General features: G+C 31.9%; 1 pseudogene; it reads left to right on the top strand.

The window, feature by feature from the left end:
* The first annotated feature begins 480 nt into the window (after positions 1-480).
* On the top strand, positions 481-3428 carry LOC107874161 (annotated as a pseudogene).
* The last annotated feature ends 4940 nt before the right edge of the window (positions 3429-8368 follow it).

Genomic DNA, 8368 nt, shown 5'->3' with positions numbered 1-8368 from the left:
TGGATGTCACTTTTTCCTGCAAACCGGTTATTGTATGAGATGCAGATGATATACTAGACACAATTGAGAATTTTCAGTTATTGTAATTACTCCTGATGCACTGGATTAATTCAATTTTTCAAAAGATTAAATAAATATCAAAAGGATATTAGTAGAAGTAAGATTGTCCGTGAATTTAGAATCAAAGGTGGAACACTAAATTACAGGATAGTAAATGCTCTAATTACAATTTGGGCCAATTAGTCAAGGAGAATGCAAGAACTTATGCACGAATTTGGTACTATAATACATCAGGTAATCTCATTGTTTTCCCTGTATCTTGAAACCTATATATCTATCTAAAGTTAGTGTGCTATGATGGCAGTAACTTTTGTTAACCTTCAATCTCTAATGATTTGTAAATGAAATAATTTTGCATCCCCATGTAAAACTGCAAGAGAACATGAGAAAATGTTTGAGAATAACTCATTTTTAAGTATTATGGAGTCATTGTTTTCTCTAGAATATAATAGAGGATCCAAAATGAGTAATCATGTTGACGACAGTTACAAATATTTAAACATTTTAGAAGATGTATCAAGGTCAGCTAATAAAATAGTCAAGGTAGAGATCGAGGGAGAAATTTCACCCTTGCACCAAACAAAGAAGCACGAAGCACATTTGCAGCGTCTGACGTCTAAACCTTTGATGGTAAGGATTATATGTTCTTGTATAAAGATGCTTGCAAACTTGTAACTAATATTTGGAAAGCTCTTGCTTATTTGAATCTTAAGAGTTCAACTTGTGATCTGTCAGAACCTTCATCACTTAATCTCCACATATAGTTGCTCCAGAATTTCTTAGCACTTTTGTATAGATCTCTACAGTCCACCCTTTTATAAATATATGAACTAGTTAGTTATATATTATCTGATATACGAAGAAGGAGGCTTTAACAAAAAAACCCAATAGCATTGAAAGAAGTAGATTGGAGCATGCTATGATGGATGTTGAGAGCTCAAAATAGTAGGCCTTTGAAGAATTTATAAAATGGTAGAGAGTGGAAAAAATGCTATAGAGGCTATCCGCATAGTGCATCTTACTTTTCTCTTCCAAGTTTATTTATCTCTGAGTCTCTCTGGTAACCTTTCATAATGCAGTTGTGTGTTCCAGAAATATGATAGAAATTTAGGAATCAATGTTGAAGATAGATAAAACTACTATGTAGTTTCTATGACTTGATTGAGTATCAGTTCCAATAATTAATCTTTCTAAAATAGTAGTTTCTATTTTTGCAGATTCACGATGATTGTACTTGTCTTCTGATGATAATAACATATTATAGTTTGGATTTCTTTTTTCACATACTTGTATGTATGTGTATATGTATATAGCAAATGAATCAATCTATGATTCACCAGCTAGTTAGATTTAGTCACAAGACCTGGCAACTCCCCAAAGAGTTTTGATCATATGCCTTTCTCCCAACTAATACTTTGTCATAGAATTTCAAATATTTTATTACATATTTTTCACTGACATTAAATTGTCCCATGCGTAAGTTTCATATAAATTATCCAAGGAAAAGAATGATCAAAGGAAAGAACAAAAGGAGATTTTGGCAAAGCAAAAAAAAGAGATAGAAACATTGAGGATTCAGCATGACCTGTGCCTAAAATAACTATAGAAGATCCTGGAGAAGAAGCTTGTACTAGAAAGTCAAATAAATGAATCCTCCTATACAGGAAAGGAGTTGGAGGAGAAGATAATTTAAGTAGTAGAGATCCTAATATCCTTTAGAAAGTAGAGTGATGAGATGAAGGTAAATCATGATAATGTAATCAAAGTAGTAAATAAATTTAGAAAACAGGCACAAGATATTACCGATGAGTATTCTATCAAAAATTTCTTTTCAAATTCTTTCTCTGACATTATAGAGGTTACACAAAACTTTAATCCATCCTCAAATATCGGAGAAGGAAAACTCAGAAGTGTTTACAAAAGGATTATTCACCACGTAAAAGTAGCTTTAACAATGTCTAGATCATTACAGGCATAAAGACTAAGCAGGGTGAGACATCCAAACCTTGTTACACAGATGGAAATTTTCTCAGAGTCTAGGCCTCTTTTTTATGAATTCCTCAAAAATGGAAAGCTTAAATGTCACCTGGATTCCCCTGAAAAATCTTGCCCTCTTTATTGGCAACATCGGATAAGAATTATTGTGCAGATATGCTCTGCTATTATCTTTGTTCATTCCAATCGTCCTTGCCTTGTCCATGGGAACTTGAAACCTACCAACATTATCCATGATGCTAAATTTGTCAGCAAAATAAATGATTTTGGAGTTCATCTCTTGATTTCCCAAAATAAGAATTCAAATTATGATGACCCGGAGCCTTCCATTAATATGGACCTAAAGTATGTTGACAAGGGACCATTTACTATAGAATCTGATGTTTACTCATTTGGCATCATATTTATATGACTTTTGACTACAAGACCATCTTTAGGGATAGTGAGAAACGTCTAAGTATGCTTTGAAAAATGGGAACTTGGGTTCAGTTTTGGACTCTTCAGCTGGTGATTGGCTAATTTATCAAGCAGAACTTTTAGCTTATCTAGCACTGAGGTGGTGTGAGAAAGATCCTTAAAATCGGCCTAATATGCTCTCAGAAGTTATGCTAGCAATTGAGCCAATGAGAGATATATGCAGACCATACACAAATTTTAATACATTTTCTCAGGGTTCCAAGAGTCAAAACTGAATTCCTCCTCATTTTGTTTGTTCTATTATTAAGGTAAGCCTAAGATATATGATTTGTTTTCTTTTGGTTCATAATTCTACATGATTTTAAATACACTCTTTAACCTTCTAAATGGAAATGTAGGAATAGTCCGTGTGAGATGCTCAATTTTATGATCAATGCCTATCTTGTGTGAGAACATGTAGAGTAGCTGTGAGATCCCCAGTCTTGTTGTTGATGGATCATTAAATATGAAGATATAATAATCACTTTCATCTATTTGTTGAGAGAATTTAAATTGCACTGAGCGACTAGGATCAAAACATATTAGGTTACACTGAGCGACTAGGCCCATTAACCCTTCTAGTATAGGATACTATCATGAATCAAGTTTTTAACTTTACCTTTATCAAAAGAAAGAATAAAAAAATCAAGATGTATAGATGGTAGCTGATACTTCATATTTGGTGTACTATATTTATCCTATATGATTGATGCTTTTATCTTTGATGTGAACACTTTCAGGATGTCAAGGAAGATCCATATATAGTAGCAGATGGTTATACATATAAAGTCCATGCAATAAAAGGATGGTAGTACAGTGGACACAATACTTCTCTGATGACAAACCTCAAGCTCGATACTAGTGATTTGATTCCCAATTATTCTCTCTATCAAACAATTCAGGAATGGCATCAGTAGTCCTGAAACTCATTTAGGTCTATGATGCCCTCTACAAACAAAAACAACTTCAAAGATGAACTATTTACTAATATAGAAAGTTAGTCTTGTATCATGGTAGTTCCACTGAGTTAATACTTAGATTTGAGTTATTTGAACTTATCAGGTATATAAGTGTTACTACAATACTGAGATGCATAAATTTTATCACTATGTATACTAGATTTGATTCTCAATCACAAATTGATATAAATTGATGAAATTTATTATTTTTTGATATATATTAGGCTCATTTGCTGTCAATCAGAGACTAAAAATATTCCTCGTCTTTAAATGTTTATCTATGACTATAGGTGTTGCTCATCTTTAAAGGTTGATCTAGGACTAGAATATCACTCGTCTTTAAAAGTTTATCTACGACCAGAATGTTGCTCGTCCTTAAAGGTTGATCTAGGAATAAAAATTTTCTCATCGCGAAAGGATATTTGGGATGAGAAATACCGTCAAAAAAGATAATTACTATAAGGTAGTTAGTCTATTTGAGATAATAAATACCTTTGCTAAAAATATAATTGTGACAAGGTAGTTAGTCTATTTGGGAAGAGATTGCTCATTGCAAAAGAATAATTAAGACCAAGTATTTAGTCGATTGGGACAACATATACCATCGTTAAAATAGAATTAAGACCAGCTTTTCTACTGTCACAAAAGCATTTTAAGGACCGTTTTATTGGACTCATCACTAATGACCTTTAGCAGTGGAGCTTGTTAGGACGGAATGCGATCGAATATTTCTTGTCCTAAAAGACCAGCTGGGACAAGATTTGGACTTTCTGGGACCATATTTTCCTTCCTTTCGGCTGTTTTTCTTGTAGTATTTCAATTTTGTTTTCAATGTTAAGTCTGAACAAGAGTTTTATAAACTTATGGGCTCCTACAAAATGTATCTCAGCAAACCTAAACACATTGATGAAACTGAATAAGGGAAAAGGTAAAGTAGAAAAAAAGATGGAACAAATAATCATTTCAAATTTGCCTTATAACATCACTAGGGCATTGCTTGAGATGACTCCCACATGCTAAATTCATATCCTTAGTTTTCAAGTTAATTTTATACTCAGTTATTTTATTTGAAAATTTTTTACATCTATAAATATTCCTTGAATAAAAATTTTACATAACTTTTGACCTACGGAGAACTATGAGCGGAATGGAGTAGGAGAAAATTGGTTTAATCTTTTCTTTCATTAATTTATTTTTTATGTTTTTCTATAGCTTATTTTTTGGTAATTGCTTCATATCTATGTGGAGCGTAACTTTTCATTCTAGGATAATGGTAGCTTCATGTTTATTATAATAAATTATTGATTTGATTTGTGAAGATTTTAATATGAGTTGTTCTTATAGTCTTGTGCTTATTATTTTAATTCTTCACAACCATTATAATAAGTCTATATTCCTATTAAGAAGTAGAAAGAATAATCATTAGATAGAACAAAGAATATCTTCACTTTAGCAAAATAAAGAACTTAATTGTGGCTAAAATGGGAATATACCTATATTGCTTTACATGGTTACAAAATAAAAAGATATACAAATACTTACTTAATGATTAAGGTGTAAGAAAAATATGGATGGAAAATTATAGTTTTGGAAGACTATAACATGTCATTAACTCTGTAAATCAATAGATAAACAAGACAATGAATGAAATTGATTATTCAACATAATTGCTAGTGAATCCACAATCCTAGATCAATTTATCACATTATTACATTGTAATGAACTAAATTATGCTGAATTATGTGAATTATTTATTTCTCTACTATTTGAACATTTTACCTCTCTTTGTGGTTTCTTTGTGGTATTTTTGGGGTATGGGGATGACTGACATGATTTCCAATGCATTTTTATGTGATTTGTGCGAGTTTATAGTTTTTGAGGGTTAAAAGATTTTAGTTGAATTTGGTCAATATTTATTGATTTGTTCATCGGATGGCAAAATGGACTGTGCCAGAAGAGCTTTAACGTCAATTTTAGATTGGTAAAATAGTTGGTGTGGTTTTATGACTTTTGCATCTCATTTTGACCCTCGATTCAAAAAATTGTGGAATAGATCTCAAAGGTTAATTTTGTGATAATGATCATTTTTCCTATACTTTATGATTCCACTAGATCTGAAACATGTTTTACAATTAAATTTCACTTTTATACCATAGTCATCGGGTTCTAAATGAGTTTCAGCGGTCAAAAATAAGTGTTGAAGATTACTGTTACTGGTGTAGACGGTAAAGCAATTGGTCAACAACTTTAGCAGCCTTTGGCCAGTTGAACAGGCCAATTTAGCACTCAATGTACCACTTTAGTGGACATCGCTTATGGTTAAGACCAAAATCGACCCAATTTCATATTTTTGGAGCTAGAAAGCACCGATTTTATTAATTTTTGATGCATTTTTCTTATATAATCATTGTCTTTCAATTTAAAACTTCATTTCTCTCATTTACCAAGAACTTCTATAATATTTTTCATGATATCTACCCTAGTTGAGCATCAAAACCTTATTTTCACTATGTTTGGGGCTTGGGAGCTCGAATTTGGACTATTCCAAAGGGATTTTTGAGATTCTACCAAGGGTAAGCTTAAAATCTTACAATTGTTAATTTTTCTCTGGATTTTATCTTCAAAATAACTTTAAATTCTTGATTTCAATATGAATTTTTAGGATTTTTGCTAGCAAAGCTTGCAAATAATTTTCTTTGAATTGAACCTCATTTTAACTCATTTTTTCTTTGGTTTTCACATGTAGAATTCCACGAGTATGAGGAACATGTTTCTGAAATAAAATTATAATTTTATCATTCTTTTTTGAAAACTCATTTTAGGGTTCATTTTGACCCCAATCCAGAAATAGACAATATTGGTATCATTGGCTTTCTTTTGATGCATAAATTCTTTATTTGTATGTTTAATTTGATTTTGAGGTTGTTCAAAAAAAGAAGGCTTAGATAGAGTTTTCTTCATTTGAGTAGGTTATGGCTTAACACTCTTTAGACTAGGTTGGGTAGTCAATATTAGTATAATATCATGTTATGGGTGTGGAAACTAATCCTGAAATAACTTTATTATTGGTATGTACCCGTGTGAAGGCCTATGTTTTTGTTAATTGGTGATTTTGAGACATTATTTGCTATGTGTGAATGTATGGGGTTGTATATGATGTTGTGAACTTGTGTATGTATATTTGATGGTATCCTCCTGTAAAAATTGCAAAATTTGAAATTATGCAGTATCAATGGCATATTGTTGTTTATTCAACTCTATTAGCATATGGATTACATTTTGTTTATAGATGGTTGGAATATTAAGTGGATTTTGGATCACATGGTTGGTATATTGGTTGGATTTGGTAATTCTTGTTCTCGTTGATTGTGAGCATTACATGTTTATATTATATGCATTCATAAAATATTGGTACTATTGTGGGAATACTAAAAATACTAGCTTTGTGACATCCTTATATACCATGAGCCAATGTATCTATCGGGGAGGAGTTATAGATATTGGTATTGGATTATATGTGGGTTGACAAACCACCCATCGATCCTATCTCGGGAGCTCAGCTCAGTAGATATATATGCATAATTTACAACAACCTCGAATATCTGAATTTCATTCGCATTGCATCTCATGTTGTGTGCCCCTGCTATTATTTTACGTTATGCTTGATTGGTGTCTCATTTCATTATTATATTTAGGAAACATTGATACCACTATGGATATACTTAAAACACTATTAGTGGGTATTGATATTGGATATTGGATTGTACATGGGTTGATGAACCCCCATGGGTCCTACCTCGGGAGAACAACTGATAGGTGTATACGGAGGTTGTGCGACAACCTCACGAATCACATCATCATCACATTATAATAATCATCTTTATTGCACTTCTTATATATTTTTCTCATTCTGTGTTGTATTATTGTATTTGATGTGATAATTGTTGATTAGTACTTTTTTCATTCTTGGATGTGCGATATATATATACCTATTGATATGAGATGGATTTATATCACTTTTGATGCTTAAAACTATGAATGTATGCAAGTATCTTAAGTTATTTTGAGAGATATGATATGTTTAAGTTGTTTAGTATGTAATCAGGTTTTATATTCTAAACTGAAAAAAAAGATGAAATTTGAATTTTTTTTGCCATTTAGGTAATTCTGGCGTATGAGCCACTTACCGGGTGTAGGTGATCAAAGTAGTTATCAGAACTTAAAGTCCAAATGCTCAAAAGCAGGAAAAAGATGTCTTTGTCACTTACTAAGGGCATATAGAGTCTGTATGTAGTACATATGATTTGTATGTGACCAAAGTAAGTGATAGAGGTCCAAGTCCAGAGAGTTGCAGGAGCTGTGCAGGAGTTTTGGATCATACTTAGGACCACATATGGTCCGTATGTAGTACATATAGTCCTTAGTCGCCTAAGTAAGTGGCCACCGACTTTAGTTGTCCTTTTTTGTTTGGGTTTTGATTTTTAGGGTTTTCATCTATCCTATAAAAACATTTATGGCATTTTGTAGTTATTTTACACACTTTTAACACTGACAAACATATAATTTATTCCATGTTTGAGATTTTGATCTTGAGATTTCTTTTTTCTAGATTTTGGTTCATAATTCAGTTGTTGGCTTCTTGCTATACTTGTTGATCATTGTGATCTTGTTTAATTCTTTTAATTATGAACTTCATTGATCATTTCAAAAGGATAAGCGGCTAAATCCCTTAGCTAAGGTTGTGGGAACCCTAGATTATTGACAATACAGGAGAAGTGCTAAATTGATCAAGACCTGTATCTTTACATTCATTGTATTATCTTTGATTTGATAGATGTCTTAGTAGTTGAAAATGGTAAGATCCCACCTAGAATATCACTACTTAGTCCACAAGATAA

This window comes from Capsicum annuum, chromosome 6 (genome assembly GCF_002878395.1).
Source record: "Capsicum annuum cultivar UCD-10X-F1 chromosome 6, UCD10Xv1.1, whole genome shotgun sequence".
Classification (NCBI taxonomy): Eukaryota; Viridiplantae; Streptophyta; class Magnoliopsida; order Solanales; family Solanaceae; genus Capsicum; species Capsicum annuum.
The sequence above is the reverse complement of the archived record's forward strand: the minus strand, read 5'-3'. Positions and strand labels throughout refer to the sequence as shown.